This window comes from Falco naumanni, chromosome 6, assembly GCF_017639655.2.
Source record: "Falco naumanni isolate bFalNau1 chromosome 6, bFalNau1.pat, whole genome shotgun sequence".
Classification (NCBI taxonomy): domain Eukaryota; kingdom Metazoa; phylum Chordata; class Aves; order Falconiformes; family Falconidae; genus Falco; species Falco naumanni.
Window position 1 is genome coordinate 84,221,770 of NC_054059.1, and position 24,818 is coordinate 84,246,587.

General features: G+C 39.5%; 1 long non-coding RNA gene across 1 annotated transcript in view; it reads left to right on the plus strand.

The window, feature by feature from the left end:
- Positions 1–24,818, plus strand: part of LOC121090693 — a 154,864-nt gene that overhangs the window by 85,742 nt on the left and 44,304 nt on the right. The window contains exon 2 of the long non-coding RNA XR_005828663.1: positions 4,050–4,159. This is a non-coding gene — a long non-coding RNA (uncharacterized LOC121090693). The remainder of the gene's footprint in view (positions 1–4,049; positions 4,160–24,818) is intronic.

Genomic DNA, 24,818 nt, shown 5'->3' on the forward strand with positions numbered 1-24,818 from the left:
ATCCCTGCGCCCGTACTGGGACACTGGTGACCTTGTGAGGGCTGGCTGCAGGGATATGTGGTCCCAGTATCACGGGGATGCACAGGGGCCACTCTTTTTCATGTAGTTGTACGTGTGACTGTAATTTCAACCAGATTTTTGTGTCCAGCAGTAAAGTCATAAATGAACTCTTAACTGTCTACTTGTGCCACTGGAGTGCTGGGAAAGATCAAGGCTCTGGCTACGATGAGCAGATTCTTAGTTGTTTGCATTTCAGGTGTTTTGTAACTTTCACTAATATTTAGTAGCTTCCTTAAAAAGCCTCTGAAATGTGAATACTACTTTATTTGGTTTTGTGTGTACTCGAAAAAAATATAAGGATGTTAATCCTTGCAAGGTTTATTGTTCTTTTATGTTCTTAAAGTATTTGAAAACATCAAAGTATTTTTATGGCTTTTGATTTTATGGGCAGTCAAAATACCACAGGAAGGCCAAAACTTGTATTGTTTTGGCTCTGCAGATATCGTCTTGAGGGATTAAGGCAGTCAGCAGAATGTGTAAACACCATTTCCAGCTTCTTAAGTTGGTCACTAAAGCATCCTTAAGAGCAGCTAGGGAATCTAGTCCTGCAAGGCAGAGCCCTCAGTCGCATTATCGAGTGACGGTCAGGGACTTCGGCTAAAACCTTTTCGTAACTTCACACTTCACAGCAGTGAGTCAATTCTCTTGCATTTGAGACCCAGTGATTGATCATGTGTATGTAACTAGTCTATTGACATATTAAATAGAGTGCATTTGCTTTAACCACAAGTTTACCTTGAGTTAAGACAGTGTAATTACTTAAATAAAGGTATAGTTATTCAGAAATGATAATGTGACTGCAGCAGTTACCTGCCCAGACCCTGCTGATGACTTGATGACTTTCTACATTCTGCGGCTTCTCACACTGCAAAGAAGAATATTGGAAGTCTATGAAAATTTTGGGGAAGATCCTGCTTTAGTGGAAAGGGGAATATATGCCAATATAAAAAACCAAAACAAAACAACACTCTTGGAGTTCTCACATTAATTTTATATTTTTAAAGGAAAGAACTGGGAGAGTACAAAATTTTCTCCTTACAGTTTCCTTAAATATATATATAAACCCCCCCCTAAAACTCTAACTTTTTTTTGCTTATACTTTTTGTTGGGTGTTTTTTTTGTCAGTTTGGGGTTTTTTGTGTGTGTGTGTGGTTTTTTTGCTGTGTGGTTGGTTTGGTGGTTCCCCCTCAGGTTGGTTTTTTTTTGTGGTTGGTGGTTGTTTTTTTTTTTTTTTTTTTTTGTTTTGTTTGTTTTGTTTTGTTTTGTTTTTTGTTTTGTTTTTTTTTTGTCCTGGAAGGAAGTAATTTAATGAAGTCTAAACCTGTTCAAGGAGCAATGTAGGGAAAAAAGTAATTATCTGATTACCCACCTCACTGTCTTGGCAGGGCCAGACTGATGCCCTTTCATAAGTTCTGAGCTGGAAATGATGAAAAGAAAGTAATTTGAATAAAACAAGAAATCAATCACTTTAAATAATTTACTGGAAGAGCTTATCATAAAGATGTTTGTTGTTGCAGACTGTGGGGAAAAGAAAAGAGAATATCCTGTAAAAGATCCCAAATATCATGTCAATTCTGTCCGACTTTTTTCCCGTTTTATTTGAATTTAATTTTGTCTTTAAAAAGCCTTAAATTTTAGAAGTTTTTACTGCATAATACATTGACATACCAAAGCTGTAAACTTGCAATATGGTGTTAAAATATTAATGTATTCATCTAAATACTGTCTTCACTGATAAAATATTTTTCAAAACAAGGGTGTAGTTTGACATGCATTTCAGTAGTAGCAGTGGCAGGTTAAGCAGTTTATCTTCTTCTCTCTGTGCCTATACGTGCGCTACCCCATTCATTACACCAGCATTGTGGGTTTTGTAGGCAAGTGGTGAACCTAGTGTGGAAAACAAACCTACCTTTTTTTTTTTTATTAAAAAAAAAGTTTTTGACAAGTTATTTTTGAATTGGACCATTTCCCCACTCCTGTTCCCTTGCGCTGATAGTGGAGACATGAGTTGTAGCAGTAGCAAGCAGCCTGGTATAGGATCTCTTGAACGTTGCAGATTGTCTGAACAAAGCCCGATTATACTTGAAAATGGGTAATTTTTGTCCTTCGAAATGGCATTCGAAAATGAGTACAAAAGTATTTAGAAGAACACACATCAAAAACTATTGTACCCGAGTAGAATGCATTTTCCTAAGCATATTTGTTTTGACTTTCATGCAAGTCTCCACCACGATAAAATATTCTAATGTTGAAGACAATTAAGAATTTATTTTCCCTGTAAAATTAACCTGGGTAAGAGTTGATTGTAGCAGATTTGTGTGATGACATTTTTCTACCCATCCAGTTTTCATAAACTCATGTATCACTTGGCTGAGCCTGTAATTCAGCATTTCTAATGGGTTTTTAGAGAAGAAATGCAGAACAGAAAGGTTAAAGGCTTGCAAGGGTCATGTAGCTGCACATAAGCTATTAACTGAGTTTAGATGTAGGATTTCAACAGAAGGTGGCAAAAGAGTGTGATTGATGCAGGCAAAGATAGTCTGTGGGAAATGGTCAGAAAATTTTATTCATTTTACCTAAGCTTTGCTCATTAAAGGTGAAAAGAAAATAAATTCCGTAGCTTTTAAGGTCTGTGCAGTTCTATGAAAAATGTAAAATGTCACTTCGGAGAGATCTTTGAAATCTCAGTCTTTATCTGATGAAAAGCATGTTTTGGAACTCCCCACCTTTAAAACCTTTCATGAGAAAGGAACCACCATGCTCGTATCATGCTTTCACTTTCGTCCTGACTTTCTTTCAACTTAAGATTTGACATTAAATATAACTGAGATAAAAAAAGACTCTTTTGAGAGGAGATACTTGAATACAAAACTATTGAAATGGCATGTTTCAAAAATGGTAGAACTCTCCCATCTCTTTTTTGCTTTGAGAAAAGAAAAAAAAAAAAAACAAAAAAACAAACCACCTAAACAAAACCTAAAAAAAAACACCCAAAGACAAATTTCTCAAATTTTCAGTTTGAGCCAGTGTTTCAGTTTTTTTGCTGCATTTTCTAGGAATTTGGAGGAACCACGAGAGAACAGTTGTCTAAAAAAAAATAAAAAAATAAAAAAAAATTAAAAAATTGAGAAGCCCCACTAAGGATTATCAAGGAAAAAACAAGATTACTGATAATTGCTGACATCATATATTATTCAGTTAGACTTCATTGACTTTTACCTCAGTGCTCTACAGGCACTTGGCCTGGCGCCCACCTCTTTTGCCTTTCTGCCCATCGCCTGTGTTTAAAAAGACAACTTTGAGATCAGATCCTCAAATGAGCTTTGTATAGAACCAACGAATTGCTAGGAATACCTTGCTGGTTGGTGTGATGATGGGTGTTCCCTGTGCTGCGTGCGCTCCTAACCCCAGTTAAGCAGCGTCCTTCTGTTAGAGGTGTTGGCATGGTCAGCTGCCTGCTGACACATGTGCCAGGCTGCACTGGCAGCCAGCTGCCTGCTCACACGTGTGCTCTTCCCCGGTGTGCAACTTGGGCGTTAATTTTGGTGTGTGGGTGTTACACACTGGTGCAATGTGCACTGGGAAGTCCTGCATAAAAGAAACAAAAAGGAGTATATATATGTAGTGCTTGAAAATTTTGAGTAGAATGCTGATGCATAAATCTACTAAATTATCTATTAAATCTATAAAACTATCATAATTAAATGACGATAAATTTAAAAAAAAGTATCTGAATCCTGAAAATCCAGCTAAAAGCCAATAAAAACCTGCAAAAAGTTCTCAAATGAAGTATCTGAGCAAAATGCATTGCAGTGGTTGTAAGAGAAGCTCTTGCTGCATGGCAATGATGTGCAAAAGTCTCTTTTCTAACTATCTTTTTAAAAGTATGCTTTAGTGAAATTGTATTTTAAATAAGGAACACTCAGGTTTTACTGTTTCAATGTCTGATTATCTTTTGTGTGTTTTGTTTTTTGTTTGTTTCTTTGAAGATCTTGATGGTTATGGCAAAGTCTTTCATCGGCATATGGTATAGTGGGCTACCGGTTGGATGATTTACAGTCATTTGAAACATGATATGTACTTCTCTTCCTTGTCCATGGTAAGTTTTGTTCCTGTACATACCTATTAAATGCTTGACTTCAGAGAAGGAACTAAAAGTTTGCAGTGACCCGCATTGGATGTCGTTCCTGATGTTTTTCCATAAGGACTAGCCTAGAGTTCTTTTACTGAATACATTAAACCCAATGCTTTTTCGTAAGCTGTTTGAGGATTTTCACAAAACTTAAGTTCAAAAAAATAACTGTATTAAACTTTTGTCTCTTTTGGGTGATTTTAGAGCTGTGCAAAAATCCTGATAACGTAGCTTGAAATGTTATCTTTTCTTTCAGCTTGAAAGCATCCTCATCTCCTTGCAGAGTGTCTTAGTTCCAATTAGATTCCAGCCAAATGTTCTTTTTGGTATGACACACACCACAACATATTTAAGAACAAAATAACTATAACTATGTTACAAATATAATTCAAAATGCAGGGGAAAGAAATATTGGAGGAAATATTTAGAAAGTTTTCGGTTTTATTTTTGCACTGCTGCTATGTTTTGTGCCTACAATTAATCTGATTATAGTATCCGTGAGCAATGTTAAGTATTGTATAAACAATAATATTAACAGCAAGGCTCCTCATAGTGTAACTGAACTATCACTTCTGATTTACAGTCTCCAGACATGCAATAATGAGATCCAAAGAACTAGTTGTTCATTTGGCTAAACACATTGACAAACCAAATTTGGATATCAAAATGTTCCACTGACTGCTCTTTAACACACCAGAAATAGCAGCCCAGTCTCCTGTCCAAATATCAGGTTAAGCATTTGAGGTTAAAATCCTCACTCTCTCATTCTTTTGCTTTTTAAGGATTTTTGAGGTGGATTGCTCTTACACAAAAGTTTGTTTATGAATGGTACTGAGTTTTTTCTGGAATAGTTGCTAAGCTGTTGTTTAAGTCTGTCTCTAAATGTTTGTTACCTTAACTCTGTGTCTCGGGTTCAAGTTAGAAAGGATATGACGTGACAGCATGGAAGGTATCCTTCCTTTTCTATTCCTGTTCCAGATTTTGGAGTCCTTATAGGTACACAGAAGTAGTGAGAAAAAATGGGATGCAAGCACTGAGAATAGAAGAGGCAAATTAATGACGTTAGTCAAAGCCATTCTTATGATGTGCTTAACTAGTGTGATGAACTAAGACAGAGGCAATACAGTTTCCAGAAGTGCGTTTGCCCTTGGTAATGGAAAGATATGTTTAAATATCCCATGTAAATACATAGAGATATTTATCAGCAAAACTGGCTACTATTATTTTTGGTGAAAGTAGGTATTTACACAGTGAAATGCACAGACATAAGCACATCTTTTTCATCCTTCAGAGGGCATCTTCTGCCTGTCTCTCTGTTACCAATTTCAGCTAGCTTTGCCTTTCAAATACTGTGTCTCCCAGGTACTAACCATTCAATCCTGAAATAAGGGAGCCAGATAAATAGCAAAGAAAACATCATCTCACTTGTTTCCACTAGCAAATTATTGAGAAAAAAAATAAACAAAATATTGTTTGATGGGTTATCTAGCACCTGTTGATTCTGTGAGGCAGTTCCCCGGGTATTCATAGAGTTCTGCGTTGTTCCCTAACCAGGCTTTTTATTTGCCGAATTAGCCGACCTGCTTCAAAGACTTGACCTTTTCTTTTCTCCTCATCCTTATCAGCAATGTGCCATACATTTCTGAGCCTGTTTTTGCATCCTGAATGTGCATGATTCATGATGAAATAAGGGCTTTGTGACAGGTCTGGTGGAAGAACTAACTTCTTTAAACAGGGAAAAGAATGTCTGTCCCAAATGTGTAAACACTGCAGGAGTTTGTCTGCTTTTCCAGAGGTCTGCCACACCACATTTTACTGCAATTATTCCCTGTGTCCACCAGGCTGAGAACAGGATCCAGGCCAGTGTTTCCTTTGTGATCAAAACCAAAAAAAACCAACAAAAAAACCCCAAAACCCAACCCCCCAAAAAAGTAGGGGGAAAAAAAACGGTCACATCTGAAATTGTTTAAGAAATGTCGTTTTATGTTGCCCTGATAATTCAAAACCCACTCTGCTTGCTTTGGCAGTCTTTATTTGTCAGAATTGTTCCTCTTTGCGGTCAAACTCTTCAAGCAAAGATGATGTTTGTGTGGAAGGGCATCTTTATCCCCCCTTCACTATTGTATCCGGTCAAGACTGGCATAGGCTCTCAAACCCCAGTGATTTACCCCACTGCTGCTTTCTAACCAGATTAAAGCTGAGGTGAACATCAGGAAGTAAACTGAATGTCACCATGCATGATGTGAAACCTAGAGGATTTTCTACCCTTGCTACAGAAAGTAGTTGATTTTCTCAACTCAAAACTATCAAACCCCATGTACTGACCCTGCTGTACTGACACTAGGTAATGGAAAGCTTGCTTTTTGGATGCTTCTGCTTCTCAACTCTTGTTTCAGCCTCTTTGGGTTAATGGCTCACCGCAGTGTGGAGATGGTAACTGAAGTGCTCCATTTTAACTGGAAATCATTGCTAATAAGTGTTAAAAACAATACCTTTTTTTTTAATTTGTACTGCTTTCTCCTTATTGTGGAAATTCAGGGTTCTCTAGACTGCTACTGATTTTGCTTAGGGCATTGCTCCGTCAGAGTTCACACAGATATTGCAGTGAATCTGGGTCCATCCCGCTTTGCCACCTGCTAGCAAGGCTTTCTGAAACGCATCGTCAGCTCCGTTTGGGAGCCCGAATTAATGGCATAGCAGGTACACTGAAAGAATCAAAATGAAGCATGGATTCTTTATGGAAGTAATCACAATCCTGCTGAGAGAGATCCTGAACTGAGATGCCTGCAGCTAATAAACAGAAACAAAAGAATAACGGTTAGTGTTTTTCTTGAAAATTTCTGGTTTGGGTGAATTTAAACGAGGTTTTTAATGGTGCCTCAATACATTCAAATAAAATAAGAGCTCCCCTTTGCCCTTTTACTTTCATTTCCACGCACTTCTCTGTACTTCATTTTCAAGCTTATATTGTGATCCAGAAGGGCAGCACTATGTCAATTCTTGAATAAATTATGCCACAAAAGCTTCAGAAGGTGCAGAGAAACTAGCTAGACATTGGCTAAAAGAGGGTTCAGTAACTTAAGAGGCATTACTGCTGATTTGCTGCCTACTAATCATTTTCTATTAGGGAATCTTGACTAATGATTCTCTATCAGTGTGTCCTGATTGATGTGCTAGTCAATGGATCAGTGCCTCGTTTTATTTCCTCTTAAAGAGCGTCCTTCTAATGTGAGCGTGATAGGATTTGGCTTCAAATCAACTGCTGCAAGCAATTTTTTTATTTGAATGGAGACAGGAATGTATTTTCACTTTCTATAGGTTTGAATTTGTGCATAGTTTTCTTCTGAGTTGTTAAATTATTTGAGCCATGTAACTACCTCTCTGGGCTTTTTTGCATTTTTTAAAAATATAGTGATTGAGTAAAGATGCTTGGAATGAGAAGAGGCTCCATGGTAACATTATTGTTGTGGTTAAATTCTATACTCTTTAGCTGCACCAGTTTCTTAAAGTGCTGGGTTTAAAGCTCCAGCAAACTTGGTTGAAAATATATTCAGTGAATTAATATTTAATTTTTAGCCTTTCTACTGTGCTACTATAAAAAAGCAATGGCAGCCATTTTCTACAAACAGCTAAAGGCTTGGGTTTTACTGGGGTGAAAAAAAAAAAGCAACATGCAAATACTAGTAAACTATTTGGTTTTGTCCTTAGAATGTTAATCTAGTTTGTTTTGTTAGTTTTTCTCAATAACAATTAGTGGTATAAGAATATACTGCAAGTGCTTCAGATCCGGGTTTTTTGGTTTTGTTTTTTTGTTTGTTTGTGTTTCTATTGTCCTGTTATGAAGGTAAAGTTTCAAATGGAAAACCAAGATGCAGGGTAGAACTATCCAACCCTTCACCATTTTGATAGGGGAAGATCCTGGAAAGTTGGAAGGGTTTAAAGGGTTGTGAAGTCTAGGAGAGCCATCCCAGTAATCAACTGCCTCTGGTGCCCCTGTAGCACCAGCTCCTCCCCTCAAAGGTAGACCTTGTTGAGCTGCAGGAAATTAGTGCAGGTAACTCAGTGAGAGGTCTTTCTGAAGGGAAAGGTGGCTCTATTTTTAGATAATCCATAATCAAGCTGATTTTACCTGTTTCTGTTCTCACACTGGCATGCTCATAGCACTGAAATATATGTCCAGGTGGTCTGGCCAGCATCACTGGTGTACCGGTCTGTAGGTGAGGAGATGCAGCAGTTATGTCCTCACGGCTCCTCTTGGTTGGTGGTGACAGGTGAGTTTTGGGGAAGCTCTTTTCTATGACATAGGACACGACGATTGCTGTATTTTGATTCTTCACCTCAGAATTTTGGTTACTTCAGCATCTGTAAGTGTTAGACCTGCTGCCAGGTGTTCTCATAGTTCTCAGGGTGGCTGGGCTGGCAGGAGGTGGCATTGTCATCACTGCCTGTGGTGTCACCTCTCCTGCCTGCTTACACTGCACCCTGCTTTACAGTGTAATTAATTACACAGTTTTAATTCTGGATACCTAGCCTGAGAAAATATGTGAAATGCTTCCTATTCAAATAAGATCAGTCACCCAAAAATATGCTTAGAAAAGGGAACTTTGTTTCTTTTTAAGAAAAACTGAATATGTCTATCTCCTGTTTGGTGGACGTTGGCTGCTGGAGTCAGGTGGTATGTCCTGTATCCCTGAGAAGCCTGAGATTGATAACTCCCAGAGTTTCTCACAGAAAGGATTCAACAGGGTCTTCTGGGGGAAAAAGAAAAAAAAAAAAAAAAGAAAAAAGAGAGAGAGAAGAAAAAAATGCTGCTTTGAGTGATCTGTAATGTTTTCTTTGTCCTTTCATAGTAAGCCAGCAAAGTTCCTTTCTGAATGCTTATTATTTTGGAGCTTTTGGAGGTTTATGTTACATAAATATATATGTTGGAACTAAGTTTTTATGTGAGTATAATTCTGAAATAAACAAGATAATATTAAGATATTTAAAAGCTACGTAGGCCCAACTGTGGGAGAGGAAAGAAAGCCTTTGATAGAGTAAATAATATTTTTCTGAAAAGCAGTTTAACAAAGACTGAATTACTCCCTCCCCCCAATCACCTAAGTAATTGGAATACCCATGAGTATTTATGAAGCCCAGGGACATGTTGGCTGTAAGGCCCTCGTGTTCCTCCCCCTCGAGGCAGGACCATCACCCGGACAAGCCAGCTGCAGCTCTGCCCTTGCCCATCCCCACTGCTTCTGGTCCCTACTCACACCAGGACTTATTCTGTACCACAAACCCACCTTGGCACCTGGGGAACGTCATGAGGTTTCTGTTGGCCCAAACATCAAGAGGATAAAGGTCTTTCCAGCTAGAGTGACTGTCATCAGCCGTATCAGCACTCCCCTTAATTTACTATCAGTTGTGTATTTGCCAGTGGGACCTCTTTGGCAACCAGCAGGTCAACAGATGAAACTGTTGAACAATACAGACCACTGAAATTTATCTTTACATTGAAGTATGAATAAATTTTTCATTTTATTTTTAATTATTTTCAACATACCAATGTTACTGTGTAATTCACCTAAATAGCAGGGGATTGTTATGAGAACACGTGGCGTAATTAAGCATATCATTTTAAGACTAATTTGAAAAGTAGCTTCACAAAACGTAATCTAGAAAACAGGTAAGAATCACTGTGGTTTGGTGATTTCCAACTGATCAGATGCATACAGTATCTGTATCTCCGCTAACTTTGATTATTCTTGTAGGCAGCATCAGCAACAGGAAAAATGGGAGAATGAGGAGACTAGGAGAAAAGATATAGCTTCTGAAAAGCAATTTACATTTCTCAGTTCAGGGAAACAAAATCTGGGCTTTTTAAAGGACTAATGAAGTGTTTAGAAGGGGAGGAATGAGATTCATAGGTTTAATTCGTGCTGTTACAGCAGGCATCCACAGTTCAATTCTGCATTCATTGCTTTTAGATGAGTTCTGTATTAAATCCCAGTGAATTTATTCAGAAATGTAGATAAGATTTTTTTTTCTTTTTTAAAAGCTTCTAGTTATTGGCAGTTTGTTAGCTTGGATAGAATTATCTCATTGAGATCAGACCTGTTGCTAGAAAACTGGAGCAGTGCAGATTTTTATAAGTAGATCTGTTATACTTTCTGCTAGAGTAACTACTGTTTGTAGATAATGTTCAGCTTTTCAGACGCTCTGGTTATGCTGAAATGGTATTTGATACCCTTTTTTACCAGAAAAATAACAAACTTTGAGTAAACCAGCACAAAATCCTCAAAACTTCAAGGAACGTCTTCTGTGGAGTTGCTTTTGACAACAGCTACTTAATCTTTAATATCCTTCCCTGTTAGGTTTAACATCTGCTTTTCGTAAAACCAGGTAACACTTCCCCTTATCAGCTTTCTTCTCATTTTTTTCTCTTTGTATTATACTGTTTTCTACAGCTTTACATAAACATGTCTTCTGGCTGCATTTTATGTGAATTGAGTGCATTTTACAGCGGTTTGTAGCACTAATTTGGACTATAAATTTCTGTTGGTAAGCATTTCTCTCAGCAAATTTTAATTTTTTCTGCTATATTATTTGCTTAAATATTGTAGTGAATAGATTTAGTATCAAAAGGAGTGATTTTCCGTGCTAATATTAAGGAAATAATAATTTAGGTAAATCAGAATACTGATTTTGAATAATTGGTACTTCTGGCTTAGTGAGACACGATATTTATTATTCTAAGAATTTTAGTATATGCTGTTATATCTGAGTGTTAATTTGCCCTATGTCATTAACTGATGTCTTTTTTTGTGTGGTGTATGCATATAGACATAACATGCACATATATAAAAAGGTGAAATAATAGTTTAAATTATCCAGAGACACTAAAAAGAAGTCGTTTAGGGGAAAAAAAAAAAGAGGATCGTCCTCGTGTGAGAGATAAGCAAACTTGGAAAGTAATTTATTTCCTTTAAAATAAAACTTAAACTTTTTTTTGGTAAATTGCATGCTTTATCCGTGTTCTGAAACCATTACTGTGCATCTCTTATTACACAGATCTTTATAGTAAAGATAGGATTCATCTGGTGTTTCTCAGTTGTCAATGGGAAGATGCAGGCATCTCCAGAATGCAATTCCTCTCCCACATTGATCTTGGATACTTATCTTAGAAGGGGATATATTACCCTCTGAAGTTGGCTGTGTATGTAATACTGGTTTTATATAGAGAACAGACTGTTAACTTCATTAAAATTAGGAGTTTGGGGAAAAAAAAAAAAGGTCAGGACAAGCGAGATGGTTTTGAACCATTTTCTACTTTTTATATTTGTTACTGGAAGAGTAATGTCTGTCAATAATACTCATTTAACTGGTTTGTGCAACTTCTCTATATTGACTCCTGCATCACCTCTTTTTTTCAAAAATCTTAGTCCATCTTACTGTGTTTTTGTGTTTTTTGTTTAACTTGTTTTTACTGTTTTTTCTATTTTGGACAAGCTTGTGCTCTCGTTGCCTTCCATGTTGCCTGTACTAACTGAACTACTGAAAATCTCTGCCTCTGTTAGACTATTTTGCCCAACACAGGATCAACTATGGAAATACAGGGATGCTTCAGCATGGCGTCAAACTAGAGTCTTGCCTATGTTTACTCATTACAGTAGCTTTTATCCAAATACTTTATAATTCTACTGTCTTTGCTATGTCCTCTCTTTGGCAAGAGCTTTACCAGTTTAACATGTTTACATGTGTAGTTTTCCACAGATCGGACAGTATTCATTTTCTGTCCAAAGTGAAATGAGTATCGTGGTGCTCTGTTATAGTTAGCATTTCACCACAGTAATGTGGACATTTTAGGGGTGTGGAAATTAATTCCCACTGGAGAATATATAGCTTTATTCAGGACTTAATACTTACAGTCTGAGTTTCATCTTCAGCCATGTGAAGTTAATGGCTTGACTCTGTTACACAACACCTTTTTGTATAGTGATAATTAATCAATGCCATGCATTAAAGCTGAAAACTTTTGGATAAAAAATAACAGCAAGGTTTCAACCATTTCTACTAATAGAAAATGTGCCATTTGGGGTTATGCTGACCAGATTTCAGCTTGTTTTACATCTTGCATAATAACCTTCTTGCTACATTTCAGTTATATAGTCTGCTGTTCTCTAATTCTTCCTCTAAGCTGTTTTGTTGCTTGGCACAGTTGAGCAGCTGCTGTGTTCCCTCCTCCAGGTGATTTCGCTTCAAATGTCTGGAAAAAAAAAATTCCTCTTAGAAACAGGTGACACCATAGTAACATGTAAGAAGTATTTAACTATCTCATGGTTCACTTTTTCTGCCTGAAAGACTGTTGATATTTTGGCTTTACTACATTAGAAAATAGAGGGAGCATTTTTCATGTTAGGAAAATAACTTAATTGCTTTATAGGCTGCCTAGCTATATAGCTATCAAAGAGCAGCTAAAGACTGTTGAGAGAGAGGATTTGTGGGTGTGACTGCACTCAGGGGAGTGGAAGGACTTGAAGGATCTGCCTCAAAGTGGTGAATGCTGTGAGAACTGAGGCATCAAATAACCTTTCCAACAAGAACCTAAAGCAACACATTAGTATCTACAACAGGTGATGCCAATGAGTTTGAAAAGCTCAGATTAAATGAATGCAGGTGTTGGTGTTAGAAAATCAGGTCTCTAAAGAATGGTGCTAGTTACTGTCAAGGGATTGTTCTTGCCAAAAGAAGTTTGGAGGTAACTGAAATTGCAGTGCAACTCAGCTTTGTGTTAACTCCAGGTAAGGTTGTAAAATAGCAGTGCACATGATGTAGTTCTGAATGTGAGTCAGCCATGGGCAGGAGTACTCTTATGTTGCATTTGTTTGGAAAATTTACATACCTCATCTGATTCAAGCGCAAGCTCGCCATGTTTGTTAAAGATCTAACACAGAGTTTTAAAATCAGAAGAACTAGAACCTGAGAATAAACAATTCAAAATAGATTTTTATTTTTTTTTTACAAAAAGTTCCTTTGCACAGTAAGGAAGAGCTTTTTCAAATAAACCCATAAATAGAGCCTTGGACTGTATGTAGAGGACATTTAAATCCTTTTAAAGGATATTGACATTGTAGATAATCTTATTAAAAAAGAAGGGAAGAAACAGTGTTCTTGCACAAGTAGGAACTTTTGTTCATTGTGTTTGGGTGTAACCCAGCTGGACAAGAGGGACAGAGAACCTTTGGCCGTTTATAAAAGGATGTGGCTTTAGGAAGGGGTGACTCCATTTCTGTGGGCAGAATGGACGTGATGACTCCATGTGGGGTGACACCGTCCAGTGCTCCTAGCCTTTTCTGGGTGACAGATGAAAGAAAGAAAGAGCTTGTAACTGATGTTATCCATGGGAGGCTGCATGCATCCTCTGCCATTATGTATGTCTATAATCCTGAGCTGTTTATAAGATAAGAGCTAATTCAGCTGTTCCTGAAGAGTCATTGTTATTTCAGAGGATAAATAATGCTGTCATATTATCGTCACTTCACTGAGTATTATGAGACTGCTAACATTGATTTCCTCTCTATTTGGTTTGTTTAAAGAAAGCTATAAACCTTGCTTGTAAATTGTATTTTGCACAACTGCTTTTATACTACGTTTCTGTGAGCCATATAGTTGTTGACAGAGTTCTTGATTATGTTTGACTTTTATTTTTGCTTCTAGTGTTCTATGAACTTTGGATTGATTTCATGATTATAAGGTGTCTGATTACTGATAAGTTCCTAACTATCGAAAGGACTGGAATAAAGCACTCTCGCTTTTCTTCTTCCTCTCCTCTCCCTTTAGTTGTGTAGAAGAAAGCCAAAGACACCAATATTAACGTACACAATGTTTGTCATAATCTGGTTATGCTGTTGCTAAGAGTGCTTTAACTTGTTGAACATGTGTGATACAATGCACTTAAAAAGCTGTCTGTGCTCAGTCTGAATAAATTGTTGGAACAATTGGACACTTCTCAAACTTGATGAACTATATATTATTTTTTCAAATACATTAGTTAATCCTTAAGATTTTAGTTTCATGATGTGATACGTGAAAAATCAACTAAATGAAGAAATGTTTTTGTGATGGCATGGTTGGCCATGCCGGCCAGGAACAGCACTGGACCATCAACTTGAGAAGGGCTCATTCTGCACTGAAGCTGAACGTGCTCCCCCTTTCCCTTCTCCCAGTCTCTGATCCCCAGGCAGCATAGGTGCACCAACTTCCAGTAATATTTTGCCTGTCCCCACTAGTTCTTAGGAACTGGGAGATTCTAAGAAATTTTTGAAAATTGAGGGTTTTTTGTGAGTTTCCTGACCTCATGTTAACATTTTCCGGCATCCCAAAATAGGGTTAAATTCTGTGAATATTTTGTCCCCCCACTAACTAAATCCATGCTGCTTTTCCAATAAATTAATTTTAAAAACTATGTTGTTTTTTGCCAAAGGGGAATTTTGTGTTATGCCAATTAAAAACAATAAACCTTCACTTTTCCCTGCCTTTTAATGTAGGGGTAGGGATCCCAGTGTCACTACCCCATTATCCATGACTACTGTTACCTGTGGGTCTTCATGGATGGCCACCCAGTTTATGTGAGGAATTGCACTAAGCATAAGAAGTTAGAGCTTCAAAATTCCTTTACTGTGACAAAAGAATTTTGCTCCCAAATACATGAGCATCTCTTGGCTGGAACCCACTTCATTTCTGCAGAGATCATACTCCCCTGACTCAACTGAGAGGACGGTGGTAGCTGTGCCCCAGCAGAAGCTCATTAGGAAAGGGCTGTCATCATTTCAGAGGGTTTCAAGTGGAGGGAAATGGAAGGGACAGGCATTCAGGGAAACGAAAGGCAAGGCTAAAACACAACTGGCCATCTTAAAACTGTAGTTGCATAGGCATAGCTAACATTGAGATCTCAAAAGGATGCCCCATGGCAGAGTGTCGTTTTATGACTTTAGGACTTGCTGTTTAGAAGTAAAATAGTGCAGTTAAGAAAACTATTTACAAGATAGAGAAGCAGACTTTTCCAGTAGGTTACTTCACTTCTCTGATATCCACATAAAGTTTGTCAGAGCTCTTTTGCTGTCCCTTAAAGTTCCACAGATCCCTGAGCATCTGGGGAAACCATTATCTTGTGGTGTACCATGATGAGTGATAAACCAGCATTATCTTTTCAGTGAATCTATGGGGCTTGTCCTCTACTTATAGAGTATATGGATAAATTAAAAGTCGTAATCCAGGAAAAGAACAGGTGAGGTTAATTTAAGAGATCTGTGACATGGTGGGAATAGACCAGCAAGTCAGTTTAGTACCTAGTTGGTATGCTCTTACATATATTGGAGTTATAAAGAATATACATATATAAAAATAATATATATAATCAATATATATTCAATCTATTTTATATATTATAAACATATATACTATTATATATAGTATATATGCAATATATATTATAAATAATATAATATGTAATAAAGACATAACAGCAGAAAACTGGAATAATGGGGGGCAGGGGGAGGTGGAAGTGGAAGGACATTACAGAGAGAAACAAAAAGTGCATATGTACTTTGAAATAAATTAACCTTTGTTTGGAAGTCGGACAGTTTCTGCCGTTCAAGGCTTTCTGTTACTTGTCTCTGAGGGTGGGAGTGCCTCGTTGGAAATCTCGTCCTCAGAAAGTAGGTCAAGCAGCTTCTGTCACCGTGGTGTTTCATTTATGAGGGAAAGGGCAAAATGAAAATTATTTACTAGCAATGCTTGAGAACTTTCCCCATCTACTCCTTGACGGAGTGCAGACGACAGTAAGTGGTGTGTTAAGGTACAAGTTAAATTAGCAGTATTAATTAGCTGTCTGAGCACTCTGTTTATTGTTTTTCGGGCTGTGAGTCTTTTCTAGACACATCTTGTGGGTCATACAGAACACAATCAAAGCAGTTTACTATGCATATTTACTTATCTCTGTTTTATAATCTGCTTGTTCCAATGCGCAGACTGCTCTGATTAACTAAGCAGAGTTAATCTGGCCCAGAGTGGTGGTGTTTTTATCAACTTTTTTGTGCTTCAACATGGATTCCAGGTAATTTGAACAGTAAAAAGTATGTGGAGTAATATTGAGAGGTACAGGAGTGATTTTCAGGACTAAATGGGAGAAACTGGCTGTGTGTCAAATTTACAATCTGTAAATTGGTCAAATATAGATCAAGTGGAATGTGGAGATGTTTTTGAATTATGCAGCTATTCAGCTTTTTCTTTAGTAAAAATCTGTAAATATGTTCCTTATGATTTGGTTTTCAGACCATGCCTACTCTGATTTAGGATAGTGATCTTTTGCTATGGTCAGGAGAGCAATGATTAACCTTAGGTAAGGTCTTTTGGACTGTTGGTCGGTTGAAAATCGGTTTGGATGTGTCCTTTATTTCTGGAAATGAACTGTTCTCATATTGCTTGCAGAAGGAAATACAGCAATGTGTAGTGGAAGGTATGATACGATATATCTAGCATTTACTTGTGTCTGCATGCACTAAAATCTCTGCCTGTCCCAGCACTAGCAAAACAAAACTTCTTGGTTTCACTGTGCATCTGCTATGAAGCTGACATGGTCGTTTTTCCTTAGCCCACCATCTCCTTGCTTTTCTTCCGAGGTCAGGATTAGCTGTCTGCAGGCGTGCCTGCCCAAAATCTGTTCCCAGGCTGCCGTGCAGCGGCAGGTACAGCTGTGTCACCCAGCAGGCATAGCAGGACATGGAGAACAAGTCCTGAGCCCTGCAATGCCAGTGTAGCTGAATGCAGTGCTCCAACAAAAGAGGTTAAAGGGTGCTCTGAAGGCATGATTTGTATCCTGGCTTTCTGCACCAGGTGCCTGGGCTAGTTTCCCAGGCAGGTGTAGTGCAGAGGGGATGTTGTCCAGGCTTGGCACTGCTTTGCAGTGCGGCTCCCGTCCCCCTGTTTGCTAGCAGCCCCTGAGGGCTTGTGTCGCTCGCTCCTCAGTTCATTCAGAGTCCTACGGTTTTGGTGGGAAAGGGGCAAAAATTTCAGTGGTACCAGTGGATAGTTACTTTAAATATGCTTTGTCGGTTCTGATTGGGCTTGGGTTTGTTTGCTATTTTTATTTAGCGATTTGGCAAAATAGTGATTGAATTGATGTCCAAATGAGGTTTACAGTGGGCTTGAATAAAACAGAAAGTTACCCTTTTTTTTGGTTTTGGTTTTGTTGTTGCTTTGTTTTCTTTGTTGTTTTGTTTTGGTTTTTGTTTGTTTGTGTGGTGGTTGTTGTGTGTGGTTGTTTTTTTGTTTTTTTTTTTTTTTTACGGACCTATTCAGTATATACTTAGTTCTGTAGGAGTGCATGAATTAAATCTAATTACTTATGTCTCTCCTTTATCTGTGTCTCTGCTTTTATACAGGCTGTTTTGGTCACTGCTGCACTTGTTTCTACTTGCCTGTGAAAGAGATTGCAGGATGTGTTATTTCCCCTGCTTTACTGATGGATTTATTTATGGATTCAAAGTGATTATTGCTTTCTTTGTTGCCACCAGTTGCTTCTCAAAGTGGTTTTTTTGCTTTTATTGAGGTGCTGGTACTGTTCTGGGGTGGGGTTTTTGTTTTGTTTTTCTCTCATTGTCATTATCCTTGAAAAAGAATAACGAAGACCAACCCTCGTTAAATGGAAGAGTAATTTTTACACAAGACCAAATGGTTTAAACTATGTATAAATGTAGTCGAGGAGTTAGAAGGGAAACTCTTAATCGTTAGGGCTGTTGGACTGTTGAACTCTGAAATATAAATAATGAGTTTGATAAATATATTAAATGGATCATATTACCCTTTGCTGTTGAGCACCTTGGTAGCTGAAGCTCAACTTGAATCCATACATACGCATCCATATATATCCATACATATACAACCAGTGGTTCACAGGCTGGCTTTTAGAAGTGTAACTGCTTCAGGAATTTATCAGACATCAGAGAGACATGGCGGCATAGCAATATAACAGGACTGATTTATTGTCAGCTCAATCTAATCATGGCTGAAGAATGGTGTTTATCCATATGGGATCCCCCTTAAAACAAGCAAATACGAACTTCCTAGCTGCAGCTTTTTTATTTTTACAGAGCAGCTACTGGCATCAGGAAGAGCAGAACCGATAGCGTGGTACCTCGAACCGAGTCTTTTTCTACAGGCTATCAGGGCTCAGTAATCTAATTTGTTGTGTTGATGATAACTGATAGAGTTAAGCACTACGGGGTAGGGCCAGAAAGGAGGTTATAAACAGAGGTCTCGCAGCACTGGGGAAATATATTGAAATCATCCTCCTGAACAGTGTGCATTGCAACTGCCGGAGTCACGGGAATGGCTGGGAATGTTTCAGCACCTCAGAGGTACGTTACAAGAGTCTTAGCACAAAAAGATGAACAAATCTAGATGTTTAAATCAAGATGTTAAATATATTTTTTAAAACATGCCTCTTATTGCAGCTTTGAACCACTCTTGCATCTAACAAAAACCTTCATGGGTTGACAAGCATCCCCTTCCTGCTCATGCCTGTCCTTTCTTGTGCAGACAGTTCCCTTTTCCTGAGCTATTCCTGCATTTAATCGTTCAGCTGAACACATGAAGAAGTTGTTCTCTTTCTCTTCATTTTTTGACTGTGTCTTGTCTTTAAGTCCTCCCTTCCTCCTCCCATTATTTTCTCAGACTCTGGAACATTTAAAACTCATTTTTATCCTGAAGTCTGTTCTCCCACTCAGAGATTTGTCAGCTTTCTGAACTCCAGCCACTCCTACAGCCACGGCAAAAGATGATTCCTCTGTAGCATGAGACTGCCAGCTGAATGCAATCCATAGACACAATTCATTAATTTACTCATTAGCTTTTCTTTTATGTTGATGGGGCACAAACAAATTATTCCCTCTGACTTTGCTGTGTTCTTTCTCAGATCTGGAGGCTGTACTTAGATGCCCTGAGGTTACTTTATGGCAGCTCTTTCTTTCCCAGCAGGTCAGGCAATGCAGAGCTTACCCTCAGTAAGTTTGCAGACACCACCATGTTGGGCAGGAGTGTTGATCTGCTTGAGGGCAGGAGGCTCTGCAGGGGGATCTGGACAGGCTGGACTGATGGGACAAGGCACACTGCATGAGGGTCAACCAGGCTCAGTGCTGGGTCCTGCACGTGGGTCACAGCAACCCCACGCAGCGCTACAGGCTGGGGCAGGGGGCTGGGAACTGCCTGGTGGGAAAGGGCCTGGGGGTGCTGGTCAGGAGCCGGCTGAACAGGAGCCAGCAGTGTGCCCAGGTGGCCAAGGCGGCCAACAGCATCCTGGCTTGTAGCAGACACGGCGTGGCCAGCAGGACCAGGGCAGTGCCCGTCCCCCTGCGCTGGGCACCGGTGAGGCCGCCCCTGGACCCCTGTGTTCAGCTTTGGGCCCCTCACTGCAGGGGGACGTGGAGGGGCTGGAGCGTGTCCAGAGCCGGGCAGGGGGCTGGGGCACGGGCTGGGGCACCAGCCTTGTGAGGGGCGGCTGAGGGACCTGGGGGGGTTGGCCTGGAGAGGAGGGGGCTCAGGGGGGACCTGATCGCTCTCCGCAGCCACCTGACAGGGGCCGTAGGCAGCGGGGGTCGGTCTCTTCTCCCGGATAACGAGCAACAGGACAACAGGAGATGGCCTCAGGTTGCGCCAGGGGAGGTTTAGGTTGGGTATTGGGAAAATTTCTTCACAGGAAGGGTGGTGAAGCGTTGGAGCAGGCTGCCCAGGGCGGTGGTGCCGTCGCCATCCCTGGAGGTGTTTAAAAGACACATGGATGCAGTGCTCAGGGACATGGCTTAGTGGTGAGCTTGGCAGTCCTGGCTTAACAGTTGAACCTGATGATCTTAGAGGTCTTTTCCAACCTAAATGCTTGTATGAATCTGTGATTGTTTTTCCTGCCTTCTGCCTGATCCTGGGACAGTGGGTCTGCCCCCCAACTCCAGCTCGGCTAGGTGGGAGAATTGCTGTCCCAAGGACCGGCATGAACTGCCGTCTGGAGCTTTCTCCTCAGGTTCCTGTCCCAACCTTTCATCTCGGCTGCAAAGCTTTAGGCTCCACTGTGTAGATCCAAGTGGTCTGTGCAATCTGTGGCTCAGATGCATGTTACTTGGTACTTTCATCCAGGAGCCTAAAGCCTTGAACCAAGTTTCTTAATCACTGTTTCCCACCACACCTGGTAAAAGAAATGAGAATTTTGGTGAGGGACAAGGTAGGGATATTGTGTGCACTAGCAGTGACTGAAACCAGTGAAAGAATTCTCTCAGCTGCAGTGATGGAGGCATTACAGTTTAATGTGCTGAAAATCAAGATCAATATGTTGTTGATCTCTTAGCTTAAAGTTCCTTTTCTCTAAAGTTTTAAAATGTCATTGGTAAGCGTTGGCTAAGATACGCTAGCACTGCTTTACAGAGCTGTGACATTTTGCATTATGAAATACTTCTTGAAGCACGGGGGTTATTTATTATCTCATGCATCTAGGCTGATAACCAGTGTGGAGGTTGTCATTCAAGATACAGATTAGAGTATGGAACCAAAATTAAGTTGTTTCACATGTATTTGAGCAAGAGGTATAAAATATGCTAACGTTAATTTCTGATCTTGAAATTAATACTTATTTTCAAATAAAATTGGTGTGTTAATGGAAGGTTCATATTTCAGAATATCTGATCATAATAGGATACAATAAAACTTTCGTTTTTCTCATTTGAAAGGTAAATTAATATTTAGGCACACATAGAAGTGATCTTGACCTTTTTTTTATAATCCTATGCTACAACACAGTCTACAGAAATTTTCCAGACTCTGGAAATGCACCTTTTTTTTTTTTTTTTTTTTTTTTTTTTCTGCAGCTTTACAGAGTGCAATTTTAACGCTGAAATGTTAATAGCATTTTCAGGGAAATAATTCATGTGGTTCTATTGCTTGTGTCACTGTCAAAATGGAAAGGAATTTGCCAGACCTGGGTAGCTGTTAAAAGGCATTGTAAGCTTGAACAACTTCATGAAGGGTGCACAAGTCCTTCATGGCATAGAACCCTGTCTGCCGGACGAGATTTGAGGGCATCCTTCGGGTTTCGCTTTCTGCCACGCTTTTTGGTTTTGGTGGCAGTGAATGATGTTGCTGAACTTCCCTCCCAATGCTCGCAGTACTTCCCGTGAAATCCTTTTCTCATGCTTGGCCCATTTCAGAGCGTACCTGAGCCGTGAGCGGGCTGAGAGACCTCCCTGACCCTGTTAATGTGCTGTAGAACAACTTGTCTGCTCGGATAGATTTACCTGACATAGTGACATGATTGCGTTGGTTTTAAATTGTGCTTTCCTCTTGTTTTTAATATAGCTTCACATTTTCAGGGTGTAATCTGGCTCTTTCCATATTGTGACTTTCTCTCTGAATTTCAGCGGAACTGCTCATGTGTTTAAAATAAAACATGTGCCTAAGTGCTCTGGTGGCTGGGGGCCAGAGCACTCAACACGTTGCAGGGCTGAGCCCTAAGTGCATGCTGCTTTAATGTATAGTCTTCTCCTGCCCGGGATAAATCAGGATTAACTCTATAGGAAGTGTTGCAGTGCTGTAAGGATTTGGAAAATACCTTCCTTTCATGGAGGGTGGCTCAAGCTCCTAGCAAATACAAGTGCAAAAGAAGCAGCGCCCGTGGTGTGATGCTTCTTTAGGTGGTCTTCAAACATGTGGCGTCTTGTGGCTAATGAATTGGTCAGTTAATTTGCTCATCACTGTGTTCAAACTTGTTCCTGCTGCTCTTGTCTTTTCACACGTCATTGAAGATGGCGTTAACTTAACCTTCTTTCCCATTATAAGGGCTTTAAACGCCTTCATGCTAATGTAAAATAAATGGAAATTGTGGTTTAATCTGCTCATAGAGTACATTATTGCTGCTGAGGAAGCAGAGGCAGGCAGGTAGGAAATCTCCATTCTCTTTTTTTTTTATTCTCATCAGACCACAGAGGCATTCCAGGGTCCTTGTTAGCGAAGCAGTTTATGTGGGGTTTTTTCCATGGTTATAGTGACATAAAGTGTGATATAGTTCAGACATGCATTTTGACAGTTCTTATTTGGTAAATAAGACTTCAACATGTAATTTGATGTGTATTCTATTTTTCTATCAATTTCTGTGACAGAACTTCTTCCTTTTGGAGATAATTGAAATACACTTTTTAAAAATTGTTTTCATTTGAATTAAAATCTGGGTTATTTTGCTTTGGATAAGGTACCGAGAGACAGAGAAGTGAAGTTAACTAGTGTATGGTTAATTTTTTTTCATTGATTGCTGAACTCTGGATGGCTGGTTCTGTTGCTGCGTTGTCTGGTTTACTCCTGCTCTTTTTTTTTTTTTTTTCCCCTCCCCCCCCCCCCCCCCCCCCCCCCCAGTCAGCTAGTTTTATATAAATTGTTACACACATTTGGTTTCCAGAGGATATTTTTTCCCTTATGCTTGCCAGTGCTAGCCTCTTTCAAGTCTGACTGGGCTGAACAAGTTCGCTCTGGTGCTCAGGAATCTTGGGGCTGGGGGGGGGGGCGGGGGAGGGGCGAGGATCATTTAAAATGCTGCACAAGCAAAATTCAGGAATTGTGTTTACTGGGTCAATAAAGCATGGAAGAGGGGCAAGTGGCTTTCCAGTCCCCTGAGGGGAATCTCTTGGCTTGATGACAGAAGGTGAAATAACGGGTGTAGGATAAAAATAAAATGGAATGTATGGAGCTAGTAAAGCTTACAAATATGAAAGCCAAAACGTGTAAACAAAAGGGCTGGGAGTTGCAGAATGCAGCATGGTAGAGGGCCACAGCTGAACGTCTAGAGTGCTGGGGATTTTCTTAAAAACACCCTCAACCAAAGAAAAAAAATAATCTGCAGTCTCAACTGTGGTGATGGAGAGGTATAAATAATACTGAAAATACAGGAGCAATTCAGAGGGCTTGCAGCGGGTTCTCTGTCTAAGAATCACAGATGGGTTTTGTTCTGTGATGGGGGCTATTTTCCCCCCTTTCACAGTAATAGCTCAGTCCTCAAATGAACTTCCATACAAACCTTTTGCTTTCCTAAACTTGCCTTGGCTACTGTAGCTGATAGATTGCCCTGCTGGGTGGCTCCGCTGCCTGTGAGCTAGCGTGAAGGGGCTCGACACTGTTTATTCCCCTACGTACTGCAGTTGGTTATTTCTAAGCAAGTTTAATTGTGTGTTTCTAGTGAAAACATATGCTGGCATCTGCTAAGTGCAAAGTGCTTACGGTGAATGAAAATAAACAGAGCATACAGTTTGCCTCTCTTCAGATATTGTAGGTAGTGAAATAAAAACTGTTAAGCCAGGTTTTGTGTTTTTTTTTTTTTTCTATCCCCTGCAACATTATGTACTTGCCAATCGTACTTATTTCTCCAAAGTAATTCTGAAGCCTGTTACTTGTCTTCCCCCCCGCCCTGTTCCTTTTTTCAGCAGAGATCAAATCCTTTCTCTCTACATTTTTTTTTTTATTTTCACTGATTTAGGGGAAAAAAAAAAAAAAGTCATGTATGTGAACTCCAGTGATCTTGCAGGAAAACTTTTATTGTAGAGTGCCAATAAAAATAAAGGATGATGAAAAGTGGTCCAAAATCTAAAATAGGCAAAAGGTCCCAAAAGGTATTTATTGGACATTATGCTGCTTGATAGATATATGGGACTTCTGTGCTTGCCAAAATCTACAGGTTAGGAGGTAACAGCGAAACACATTCTTGTGTCTAGGGAGATCTTCCTGTATGCTGTTGAGACAATATTTAAATAGTCCTTAAAAGCTATTACACTCAGCATGAAGAGAAGTTGACATAGGAGTATGCAGAAAACAAAAAGAGCTGATATTATGCTCAGACCTTTGCACTTTGAGAGGAAAGAAAAAAAAAAAACAACCCCCCACAAAACAAACAAGCAAAACAAAAAAACCCACAAAAATACAGCAAAGGCAACTTTATGGTGGAAAGGGCCTCTGGAGGTACCTTCTTCAGTCCACTGCTTAAATCAGGGCCGACTTCATGGTTTGACTGGGCTGTACCCTGAGCCTTGGGCACTAAGATTTTGAAAATGTCCAAGGGTGAGGCCCCTCACCCTCCCTGGCTTCTGGCATTGCCTCTGCTCAGCATCCTGGTCCCAGTCGGGTGTTGCTGGGTTCCTCTGGCTACCAGCACCTCCAGGAGGCAGGCAGATGAGGCATGTCCTACTTGTGGAGGACCACATGAAACCTGTGAGATGGAGAGACAAAGACCTCAGAGCTAAGAGAACAAAAATCCTCCTTTAAGATTTGAAAAGCAAAATAGTCAATTAAATCAGCAGGTTTCTTCCACTTCTGGTAGCAAGTGCTGTTGCTTTGATTAAAATCTGGAAGGTATACACCGCTACCTTGGTAGAAAGCAAAGCTCACATATTTCAAAGAGGAAACAAAGTTTCATGTTTAATTGTGATGGAGATTAAGAGCTTTCTAAACAGCAAAATCCTTGCAGAATAGTGATGTAATGTAGTGATGTGGAATAGTGTGCAAAGTGATGTCTTTCAAGGTAGCAATGAAGTGTGACTACGTAGAGCATAGCTCTGTCTTCACT